Raw genomic sequence first — 12,584 nt, forward strand, 5'->3', positions numbered from 1 at the left:
AATTCCCGACCCTGCCGGGAATCGAACCCGGGACCCCTGTGACCAAAGGGCAGCACGCTAACCAGTTAGCCATGGAGCCGAACATTTTAGCCGATAGTGGTGTGATAGGCTAGGTTAACAAGTGTTTCATAGATTGGTGTGCTACGGTTTTACAAGTGTTATTCCCCAATAAGGGATTTTGGACTGGGCAAAATTTTAAGAGCTCATAATCATCACCAAGCTAAAACGTTGCCTACGACCAAAATACAGTACAGATAATACGCGACACTGAGCGAGATATCGAGGGATAGCTACTGGAGCTCGCTCTAGCGGATAGACCTGAACAGTACTGATTCTCTCATAAGAGCACGTGTATTTTTGTGTGAAGTTTATAGTACTTCATAATCTTCTGACCTGCTCGACGCATATTTTAACTGGCATAGAATGTAATACGCATATTTTATTGTATCGTGCAGCAGTTAACCTTCAATACTGATGTGTTGTAGGTGTGATCTGTGGGTTTTGAAATGTCACAGAAGCGATTTGGATAAGGTGTACAAGAAAGAAAGGACGTTACGCTTATATAAGAATTATAAGATCTGTTCAGATCATTTCCAGGCCAGCGACTTTAGGAATCCTCGACAATACAGCCAAGGGTATGTTACATTTTTGCTCTAATTGTACGTAAGTATTCCTTAAAGCATCACTATCGACAACATTTTCATACTATTCTTTCTTTATCCCTCTTCTCAGATTAAAGCCGGGATTTTATAGATTATCTTTCTGTTAGTAGGCTTCATGTTAGGAGGAAAATTGTCCTGCTATTAAATGTTAATTCGCCGTGCTGCGTGGCTCAGACGGTTAAGGCGCTGGCCTTCTGACCCCAACTTGGCAGGTTCGATCCTGGCTCAGTCCGGTGGTATTTGAAGGTGCTCAAATACGTCAGCCTCGTGTCGGTAGATTTATTGGCACTTAAAAGAACTCCTGCGGGACTAAATTCCGGCACCTTGGCGTCTCTGAAAATCGTAAAAGAGTAGTTATTGGGACGTAAAACAAAAACATTATTATTATTATTATTATTATTATTATTATTATTATTATTATTATTAATAATAATAATTCAATAAATGTTAATTCATTGCATCGTATGTGTAAGGAATGTGCCGATATTTTTATTGACAAGTGTCTTAATGTGATGATACAATGTTTTTAAATGAGAAAAAAGACCAATCCAACCGTAAGAGTTCAGGCATGAATGCTAAAGCTAAAAAAGTAATGCATAAATGAAAGATCAAGCCATTTCACACCAGTCCATTTTACTTCTTGTTTATATGTCTAATTTCAGTCTTTGAATAATAACCTTTTAAATAATTCTTCATTAATTTTTCGAGAATTGCTTTAGCAACTTCGAAGTTAATATCTCAATAACACTTTCTTTCTAGACGCATTTTATTTATCCGTTTCCGTATATACATTTCCATTGATATTTGAATTTAGCGCGGTTTGTTCAGGTCAAGTCACTAGGAGTGCCACCGTCGAATTGTTTCCCATTTCCCAGTTTATTCTCTTTGCAGTTTAGCAAGGCGAAATCCGTAAATGTCGTGTATTATTTCTACTGCATTTGGTACCATGGTACGAGGCAACGGCTAAAAGCAGAAGAAAAGTAGAGGAGGAAGAAGAAGACTTCAGCTTCTGTCGCCGCCTGTGGGCCTCTTCGCTGTGTTGTGTGTTTACAGTTTATTTTGGTGAGTTGTAAGAGTGTATTTATTTGTCTGCTAAAATTCAATTAAATACTTTAAAAAAAGAGTGCTCCCCTATTTTCAACGCAGGCTCCGGTAAAGAAGTAGGGGATTGCTAATACTGTTTCACTAATATTCGTATATTTTCAGAACTCTTTTTTGATTATTCAGTTCCCGAAAATTACATTTTTAATTGATATTATTTGTAATAATTAGTCATATTCAAGTAAGATGATGTATTGATCATTGCTGCCTTTGGTACTAAAAGTGTTAGGGGATAGACTGGTCACTTCACTTGGATTTCTTTTCATTTTCCATTGCAAACTCCATTGGTCTGGACAGGTTAGGATAGGGTATTGACAAGACCCTGGGTGTGGATTGGTTAGGGTAGGATTGGACAAAGCCATTTGTCTGGATAGACTAGTCATATGGGGAGAAACAAAGAGGTCTGAGGTGTGAAGCAAACTTAGGTCTGTGGTTTTTGCCGCTAACTCCACTGGGCTGGTAAGGGTAGAGGTGGATGGGGTGGACAATACGATTGGTCTTGATGGCTTAGAGTAGGGGCTGGACAGGGCCATTGATCTGGATAGGTTAGGGTAGGGCTTGGACCAGGAGGTCAGAGGGGTAAGCCTCCGTGTTAGAGCCACGAAGGGGCCTTAGGCCTCTAGTTTCCTGTGCAAACCCCTCTGGCTTGGTTTGGTTAGCATAGGGCCTGGACTGGAATGGTTAGGGTGGGGGCTGGACAAGACCATTGATCTGAATAGGTTAGGGTAGGGCCTGGACAAAACCAGTGGTATGGTGACAAGCCAGGAGGGTTGAGGGCTTAAGCTCCAATGTTAGAGCCACGAAGGGGCCTTAGGCCTCTAGTTTCCTGTGCAAACCCCTCGGTTTGGACTTGTTAGCATAGGGCGTAGACTAGACCATTGATGTTGACTGGTTAGTGTAGGGGGTGGTCAAGACCTTTGGTCTGGATAGGTGAGGGTAGGGCCTGCACAAAACCAGTGTGATGGGGACAAACAAAGGGGGTCTAGTGGCATTAGCTCCTTGGTTAGCACCACTGCTGATGGTGGGATTCAAACCCACAATTTCCCAAATGCAAGCTCAACCTTCGTAAGTTTAACCGCCGGGCGATTTTGCTTGTTGAAGTACATCTTCAGTGGTGCACCCAGACTCGATCACGGCGATTTGTGATCCACTGGGTATTTCCTGTTTATACGTGTTAGTATTTATTTATCACAATTCTGATCAGAAATATGGAAGGTCTAGAAAAAAATGGTAGACACCATGTACATATAAAATATTCCCTAGACCTACCATAAAATGAGATATTCTTGACAATATTTGCATAGTTTAGAAAATGCTGTACTTAAATAGTACTCTTAGGGCTGGTTGTATAAAATGTTTGAACTTGGGTCAGAGACAACATTGATCTCAGTTTGCGTTAAGCTTTGATTTGTTTGTTGTATAAACGTTAATCTGAGATCAGTTCGCACTGAACTAGGATTAACTTTGACTGGAGAAATTTCTCTGATCAAATTGTTTGATCTCAGTTCAAGGAGTTGTTTTCTATTCGAGATACAAGAACAGCTGATTGAGAACATAATATTACCTGTGTTGTTATGATAAATCATAAGAAAATACAAAAAAAAACCTAATACATTGTTAGCTATAGTTGCTGTCCTTATATAAGCTATATTACGCTTCTTATAATTCAGTGAAACATAATTCTTCAGCATAACCTCTATGAATTTCTTATGATATTGCATTATCTCGTTCATGTTTTCAGATGTCTCACTACTGGGATATAGAGGGTTATTCAGCATATTCTATGGACAGTTCAAGATAGAATGACGTCCCCTCTGAGATAAAGCTATTAACTTCGTTTTGGGGGCCGATGACCTTCGATGTTAGGCCCCTTAAAACAACAAGCATCATTAACTTCATTTTTAAAATGGAACTACACTGTTTTCTACACCTAGCTTTAAATCTACAAACATTATAAGTTCAGCACTGTAGTTATTCCGAAAATCAATCCAAGTACTTCTCGAGAAAATGTAATGTATGCAATCGTGTTTCATTTGACAGCTGGGGACTGTCCTGTTTGATTCACGCTATGTGTGAAACGTGAGCTAGCCATTGACATGCAGAGTTGCTTCACTTTTACCTGACAGCTACGTATTCGCTCTGCTGTGCTCATAAAAGCACTATGACCAAATGTATGATTTAACACCTTTTAATATCGCTGTAGTTAACAAGTATCATAAAGAAAAAAAGGAGTTGCGACGGCCTCTATGTGACAACAGTTTTATCCTGACGTGATATTAAACCTCACAAGACCGAACGAGCCTAGTGCAACAGGGCAGTCACCCCTTCTTAACGCTGATTGATTCTTCAAAGAATGAATAAAAGAAAGAGAATGGCCACAAAGGCCGTGAAAATGAAAGGCTCCTAACTAGGCTTTGCAAATCTAATACAGTCGGGATTAGGAAAAAAAAAGTTGACTAAGCAAAGTCGGAGATCCACTCTCCCTTCACCTGTGTTCACTACAAGAAATCCATATGTAGAAATTCCAGTACAGGCTGCAAACGATGTTCATTTGCTGACAGTCATGGCCAGGTCAATTCATCGTGTATCATCCAAGGAGCAAAGCAATTTCATTTGTTAACAGTCATGGCCAGGTCATCCCACCATTTAAGTAATATCCAATGGGGAAACCTATTTCATTTGTTTGATAAAGATGTTGATTCCCATAGGAAACCTGAAATATTTGTTCCAAATGAGTAAATTTATAATACCATTATAGTTGGTCCGTTATTGGACATTAAAAATTTTCCACCTAACTCATTCCTGGTTGCCTGCGTTTCGCCAAGTTGGGCTCGTCAGTTGGTAAATGGCACACCCACCAAGATGCATGGCTAGTGCATACCGTGGAGGCCACTGCGTAGGCTACTTGGAACGATCGGCAGTGCCAATGCACTATGAGAGACTTTTTGTCATGTTCAAAAATTGATGTCTGCCTGGCCATCAGATGATAAAGATGTTGATTTCCATAGTGCATTGGCACTGCCGGTGGCTGCAAATAGCCTACGCAGTGGCCTCCACGGTATGCACTAGCCATGCATCTTGGTGGGTATAAATTTACTCATTCGGAACAAATATTTCAGGTTCCTTATGGGATTCAACATCTTTATCATCTGATGGCCAGGGGGGCATCAATTTTTTAAAATGAGACAAAGTCTCTCATAGTGTATTGGCACTGCCGGTGGCTCCAAGTAGCCTACGCAGTGGCCTCCACGGTATGCACTAGCCATGCTTCTTGGTGGGTGTGCCATTAACCAACTGATGAGCCCAACTTGGCACACTGGGAAGAAACGCAGGCAACCAGGAAGGAGTTAGCTGGATAATTTATGATGTCCAATAACGGACCAACTATATTGGTATTATTTAATTTGTTTTGCGGTGTTGCAACAACCACGTTCATGAACTCTGATTATATTTGAACCGAACTGCACATGTGTAAACCAAGCTCAGTTTTATACAATGCAACAAAGTCGTAATCTCATTTCATTTTTAGAACTAGGTTCTAAATTGATCTCCGGTCAGATGTCTTTATACAACTGGGCCTTTAAGATATACATATATACTTAATTTCTTACTGTTTGTTCATTCTGTCTATCAATATTTAATTATTCATTCATTCCCTTTACTTCAGCTTCCTGCGCCGCCTTTAGTCCGCTTCGCTGTGTTGTGTGTTTACTGTTCATTTTGGTGAGTTGTAAGAGTGTATTTGTCTACAAAATTCTGTTAAGTTCTGTAAGAAAGAGTGCTCCTATATATTCTATGCAGGCTCTGATAAAGAAGTAGAGGGATGCTAATAATCATAATATTGCTTCAAACATATTCATATATGTTCAGAACTCCATTTTGAAATTGTTCAGGTCCTGAAATTTATGTTTTATAGTGATCTAATGGATAATATTGGTAATAATTAGTCATATTCAAGTAGGAGGATGTATTTATCATTGTTGTCTTTGCTACCAAAGGTGTTAGGGGATAGACTGGTCACTTCACTTGGATTACTTTTAATTTTCCTGTGCGACCTCCATTGGTCTGGACAGATTAGGATAAGGCATTGACAAGACCATGGGTGTGGATTGGTTAGGGTAGGGTAGGGTTGGACAAAACCATTTGTCAGGATAGACCAGTCATATGGGGACATGCAAAGGGGGTCTGGGGGGCATTCCCAGGTTAGTTCCATGAAGCAACCGTAGGTCTCTGGTTTTCACTGCTAACACCACTGGGATGGTTAGGGTAGGGGCTGGACAATATGACTGGTCTTGATATGTTAGGGTAGGGGCTGGACAGGACCATTGATCTGGATAGGTGCCGGTAAGGCCTGGACAAGAGCAGTGGTATGGTGGCAAAGGGGGTTGGAGTGTGTAAGCCCCCATGTTAGAGCCACGAAGGGGACCTAGGCCTCCAGTTTCTGTCCAAACCCCTTTTGTTTGGACTGTTAGATTAAGGCCTAGGCTAGACCATTGATCTGGACTGGTTAGGGTAGGGGCTGGACAAGACCGGTGTAAGTTGACACTCTGCAGCCCAAATTTCATAACACTATAAGGAAGTAAAAACTGTGGAAATGTTACTTGGCTTTCCTTTTAGAGGAGAGATTTGTTTATTGCGATGTCCAGGAACCTTCCATCCCACCCCCCTCCTCTTGTAATAATTACACATACACTACAGGTAGCCATTTCATTAATCAACCATCAAGAACACTCAACTACGAAGCGATATTTGCGAGGACGAGTCAAATTGCATTAAAATGTCCTTAATAATCAACCAATAACAGTCGACAACAAAGTGATCAAATTGAATGCTCTCCTATCGCCTTAGGCGAAATAGAATAGGCTCTTATCGCCCTACAAAATGCTCGAGACATGGTTTTGTCATTGCGATGTCCAGGAACCTTCCATCCCACCCCCCTCCTCTTGTAATAATTACACATACACTACAGGTAGCCATTTCATTAATCAACCATCAAGAACACTCAACTACGAAGTGATATTTGCGAGGACGAGTCAAATTGCATTAAAATGTCCTTAATAATCAACCAATAACAGTCGACAACAAAGTGATCAAATTGAATGCTCTCCTATCGCCTTAGGCGAAATAGAATAGGCTCTTATCGCCCTACAAAATGCTCGAGACATGGTTTTGTCACTAACAGGACCTAACCAACCCAAACCAATGGTATTGCTTTGTCACTAACAGGACCTAACCAACCCAAAGTAATGGTTTTGACACTAGCCGGACCATTGCTTTCTTACTGACCTGAAATATAAATTAATTCATCTTTTACACACTGTCCAGCATAGAATGCGCTGCTATCGCCCTACAGAATGCTAGAGACCTGAAAGCTGTTTTGCGGCCCTAATTTGAGGGTTTACGCCCCCAGACCTCCTATCCGTGGTCTCAGTCCAATGGACTTGTCACTAACCGGACCTAACCAATCCAGACCAGTCGCTTTGTCACTAGCCAGACCTTGTCCAGATCCTATCCTAACCATCTGCACAGCAAGAACCAGTCCAGACCAATCGTGTTTCCACGCAAAACTAGAGGCATAGGCCCGCTTCGCGGCTTCTAACCTGGGGGCATGAGCCCCCAGATCCCCTTTGCTTGTTCCTATATCACTGATCTTGTCCAGGTCCTATACTAACCATCCGCACGGCAAGAACCAGTCCAGACCAAAGGTGTAAAAATAATCACCACCACCCCCTATCGAAGCACCACTCACTCATTAATTCCTAAGTAGAGAGGTTGGCAGCATTGAGCATCGCTTGACAACATCCTTCCTAAGAAGGCCGCGAGCGTGTAAACATACGACAGTCGTTCCGCGTGCACCTGAATGTAGCGAGTATTGTCTGTGAGACGTCAGCTATTGACGACAAGACCATTGGTCTGGATAGGTTAGGGTAGGGCCTGGACAAGACTAGTGCTATAGGGAAAGGGGGTCTGGGGGCTTGCCCCTTGATTAGCACCGCTTCCGACTGGGATTCAAACCCACAATTTTCCAAATGCAAGCTCATGTTGCGTAACTTTAACTGCACAGCGAGGGCGCTTGTTGAAATACATCTTCAATGGTGCACACAGACTCGGTCACGGCGACTTGTGATCCACTGGGCATTTCCTATTTATACATGTTAGTATTTATTTATCACAATTCTGATCGGGAATATGGAAGGTCTAGAGAAAAATGGTAGCCCCATATACACACAAAATATTCCCTAGATCTATCATAAAATGAGATATTATTTACAATATTTACATAGTTTAGAAAATACTTAAATACTTCTCTGCAAGATATACACATAGACTTAATTTCTTAGTGTTAGTTCATTCTGTCTGTTGATAGTTATTCATTCATTCCTATGCTCGCATACTTCCTTTCACTCTACCAAGCATTCACATGTTCACTCACACACTCGCAGACATGAAGCAGTTCCATTAAATTGCATTTGTCTTTCCTTTCTTTCATTTCTTTCTTGGTTCGAATGGGCTTACTTTGGACCACGGTTGTTCAACTGTTGGGCTTTGATCTTTACTCAGTATTCTCGCATTTTCTGCTGGTGTAACTCCTTAAAATTACACTTCACGGATTGGTAGTGATACACATTATCATTGTGTTCCCTTAGTACAGTTCTGCTCAGAGACTCCAACTATTCTTTAAAATCTTGGCTTATACCACCAGTAAACCAAGATTGTGGTGGTGATGATTTTTGTTTTGAGATGAAGTACAACTAGGCAACTAACATCTGTATAACACTAGTCAGGAAAAAAAATGGAAGGAATCCGGCACTTTGAAAATTTAAGGTATCGGCCAAAGAAAGACAGAGGCCACGAAGGGCGTGAACATGAAAGACACGCTAGGCCTCGCAACCTAATACTGGCAGGTTTGGAAAAGAACAAGAGTTGAACAAGGGAGGTCGGATAGAATAGATGAAAGTGAGGAGCCTGGCACAAGTAAGTTGAAGCAGTGCCAGAACTCAGCTTAGGACCCCATGGTTGCTAACCCATGCTCCCAAGTTGAGAACCTCTGGAGCCACTTTTAGTTGCCTCTTACGACAGGCAGGGGATACCGTGAGTGTTATTCTACCCCCACCCACAGGGGGTGGTTAACCAAGATTTTGCTAGTTCATCCCAACAGATTTTTAAGAGCACGTAAAATAAAAAAGTAAAAAGAATGAGGAGGGTTCTAGCTTGCAGAATAGTTGACGCTTTAACTCAATCACTTTCTGCAAAGAAACTTTCGTTTCTCACATTTTCGCTTCTTGTATCCATTCTCCTATGTATCAAAGTCATAACAATGAAAATATCAAGTGAGACTATTGAACATATGGATTCATAGCTGCTTGTAGTAAAGCACTAGCCTACCGTTACGAACAACGAGCTAGAATAACATAGAGGGGCTGTGTGCCCGACATCAACACTACATTAATAATAAGAGCCGCACTGTGATATCAGGATTTCTTCATTTCGATAATTACTTATAAATTGTATAATTTTTAATTTATAAATTGATCTTTTTTCATGAATTATTAAGAAAAGAATATTTATTAGGACAATTTCTCTATGGAATATTGTACAAGTGTTTCCTTGACGACTGCTTTCTATTGTAGAAATAATTTATATATTTTCTCTTGAGTTATTTGTTTGTTTTAATCTTGTCAATCTTATGTTAATTTTAAGGACACTTCATCTAAAGCATTACTTTGTCAATTTTATATATTTTTCATCTAAACAGTGTTATGTGGCTGAAGATGTTGATAATATACGAAACATGTACCACTTTTGACCATTAGAAGTTGCCTTAAGCAATCATTGTATCGACTAGGTGGAAAATAAATAAATACTTAATTGTGAATCTATTGAAGTGCAATACGGACCATGAAGCTGATTTTATGTAATCAACACTCCCTGCGTAAGCAGGTCGATAAGGCACAGCCATGTTAACTGTTGTGAAAACAAAGCGAATTGGCACGAGAATGTTGAGGTGACAGGGAGATCGTGTATGCCAATTTAATTTCCTAAGTTTTCGTAAGTTTTGAGACGTGAAAAGATAGATTCTTGCTTTCAAGAATGCCAGCCGTATGCTCAGCGTACGGTTGTACTAATCGGAGTAATAAAAACCAATGATATGACATGTTTTAAATGAGTATAACTGAATGATAGCCGAGATTCCTTTTTGTAATTTCTGTTTGGAACTAAACCCATTTTATTTTTTACACAATGAAAGTATGGATGGCTACAGTAATTATTTGTCAGATTATGTTTCCGATTTCCTTTAAAGACCAAGGAATTAACGGAACAATGCGTTGGGGGGACAAAAAGAGATAAATAGTACCCCACTCAATACAGTATATTTCGAAGATAAGTGCATGTTTGAAACAAATGACCAACGACGATTACTGGCAAATGCCGTTCCAACCCTATTTAATTTTCATTCACACTTACAAAGACAATGGAGCGCCTACCACCAAAGAAACGTGACCACGAAAAGTCACCTATTTCGGTCAAACGTACACCAAGTATGGTAGATACAGTATTTTACTGCTATTTGTGAAATGTATGCAGCTTTTTTTGTAGATGTCAGTTGCATTGGTATTTCAAACTAGGCTGCACTTCATAATGGTCAGCTTTCAAGGTTACAGTTCAGCTAGTAATCCCAGTATGATATGGTAATGGGAAAAACATGATGTGCCCCCTATATGATTGTAATAATAACAGCATTAAACAGTTCTAGTGGTACAGTAATCATGGGCCACCTCTGTGGTGTAGTGGTTAGCGTGAGTAGCTGCCACCCCCGAAAGTCCGGGTTTGATTCCCGGCTCTGCCATGAAATTTGAAAAGGGGTACTAGGGCTAGAACGAGGTCCACTCAGCCTCGGGAGGTCAATTGAGTAGGGGTGAGTTCAACTCCCACCTCAACCATTCTCGAAGTGGTTTTCCGTGGTTTCCCACTTCTCCTCCAGGTAAATGCCGAGATGGTACCTAACTTAAGGCCACTGCCGCTTCCTTTCCCCTTCCTTGTATATCCCATCCAATCTTCCCATCCCTCACAAAGTCCCTGTTCAGCATAGCAGGTGCGGCCGCCTGGGCGAGGTACTGGCCCTCCTTACCAGTTGTATCGCCAGACCCAACGTCTTATGCTCCAGAACACTGCCCTTGAGGCCCGTGGGCAAAACCAACCCCGGACGGTAAACAGATTAAGAAAGAAAAACAGTACTCATGGGGATGCAATACTTTTAAAAATTTAATCAGAATGAGGTTGTAACCTATTGTAGGTCCCTATCTTCTTCTTCTTTCAAATGGGCCTACTTTGGACTATGCTTGTTCAACTGTTGGGCTTTGATCTTAGCCCAGTATTGTCGCATCTTCTGCTGGTGTACCTTCTTTCTCTCTTCTGTCCAGGGGGGGGGGGGGTACCTTTCCTTCGGATTTTTCTCCTGAAAACCATGGACTTCCTTCAGGGTGCATCTCACAGGCTATCTGTTCTGGAGATCTGTAGGTCCCTATCATTTTAAGGCTGTCTGTCATAAATATTTATGTCCATGGTTTATATTGTAATTTACGCTTCACCACAACAGCCAAGCAGGGTTGTCAAAAACATATCAGATGTAAGACTTTTCAGGCGTTGGCTCTATTAACCAGCGTTTCGTCTTAGGTCTGACACTAGACTCATCAGAGTGGGATGTGTCAGACCCTACCCACTGACGCTGGGGTGTATGCAGGTGAACTTATCAGAAGCCTATATAAAAGGCACAGTCTGATAACTGCATACGGGAGATAAATCTCCACATGGAGTTATTGCCCGCCTAGCAATTCCAAATGGAAAATTCTAAATTCCCTTGGAGGGAATTAGATATTTTTCACCAATAGAGCATGTCAGGAATGTCAAAAACATATCAGATGTAAGGCTTTTCAGGTGTTGGCTCTATTAACCAGCGTTTCGTCTTAGGTCTGTCACTGTGCGATGATTTTGAACTAACCTTCAATCGACTGATCGTGATGTTGGCCTCGTGCCACAATATGATGAAGTGGTGGTATTCCCAGTCTTATGATTTTTAATGCTTTAAGATTTCAGCCAACGGTTTTTAATTCTCCCCCACTGATTCTAAATGCTTATTTTCTACACTTTTCTTTATTCAAGGGCCATGCTCCCTTGTTTGTATGACCATAGGAAACATGGCGGACGTCCGTTCTATTAGCTTCACCCAGGCAGCGCTTCCGCCTCTATGTTATTCTAGCTTGTTGGCTAGGAACAAACGCAAACCAAGAACATAAGCTACAGACCGATTCTAACCATCATTTGTATCAGCTGACTAGTGAACTAAGATTATGAGTGAAGATATTTTATTAGTCATGTGTAAATCTTTATGAAACAGAATCTGCTTAACTAATAATTATTTTTATGAATTCTAATATTATTAGATAATATTATTAGTTTTATGAAACAGGACCCTGGCCTTCTGACTCCAACTTGGCAGGTTCAGTCGTGGCTCAGTCCGGTAGTATTTGAAGGTGCTCAAATATGTCAGCATTGTGTCGGTAGATTTACTGGCACGTAAAATAACTTCCGCGGAACAAAATTCTGGCACCTCGGCGTCTCCGAAAACTGTCAAAAATAGTTAGTGGGACGTAAAAACAATAACATTATTATTATTATTATTATTATTATTATTATTATTATTATTATTATTATTATTATTATTATTATTATTATTATTTCAGTTTCTGTCAGCCAAGTGGTACGAATCTTCTTGTTCTGCCATAAGATGAACAGGCGATTGGTCAGTCTTTTGGGAGGCAA

General features: G+C 40.7%; 1 protein-coding gene across 1 annotated transcript in view; it reads left to right on the forward strand.

The window, feature by feature from the left end:
• Positions 1–1,610: 1,610 nt before the first annotated feature.
• The window catches only part of LOC137503057 (F-box/LRR-repeat protein 2-like), a 42,378-nt gene continuing 31,404 nt past the window's right edge, over positions 1,611–12,584 (forward strand). The window contains exon 1 of the mRNA XM_068230476.1: positions 1,611–1,724. The gene's annotated coding sequence lies outside the window, so the exon portion shown is untranslated. The remainder of the gene's footprint in view (positions 1,725–12,584) is intronic.

The sequence above is a fragment of the Anabrus simplex genome, chromosome X, assembly GCF_040414725.1.
Source record: "Anabrus simplex isolate iqAnaSimp1 chromosome X, ASM4041472v1, whole genome shotgun sequence".
In the NCBI taxonomy this organism is placed as follows: Eukaryota; Metazoa; Arthropoda; class Insecta; order Orthoptera; family Tettigoniidae; genus Anabrus; species Anabrus simplex.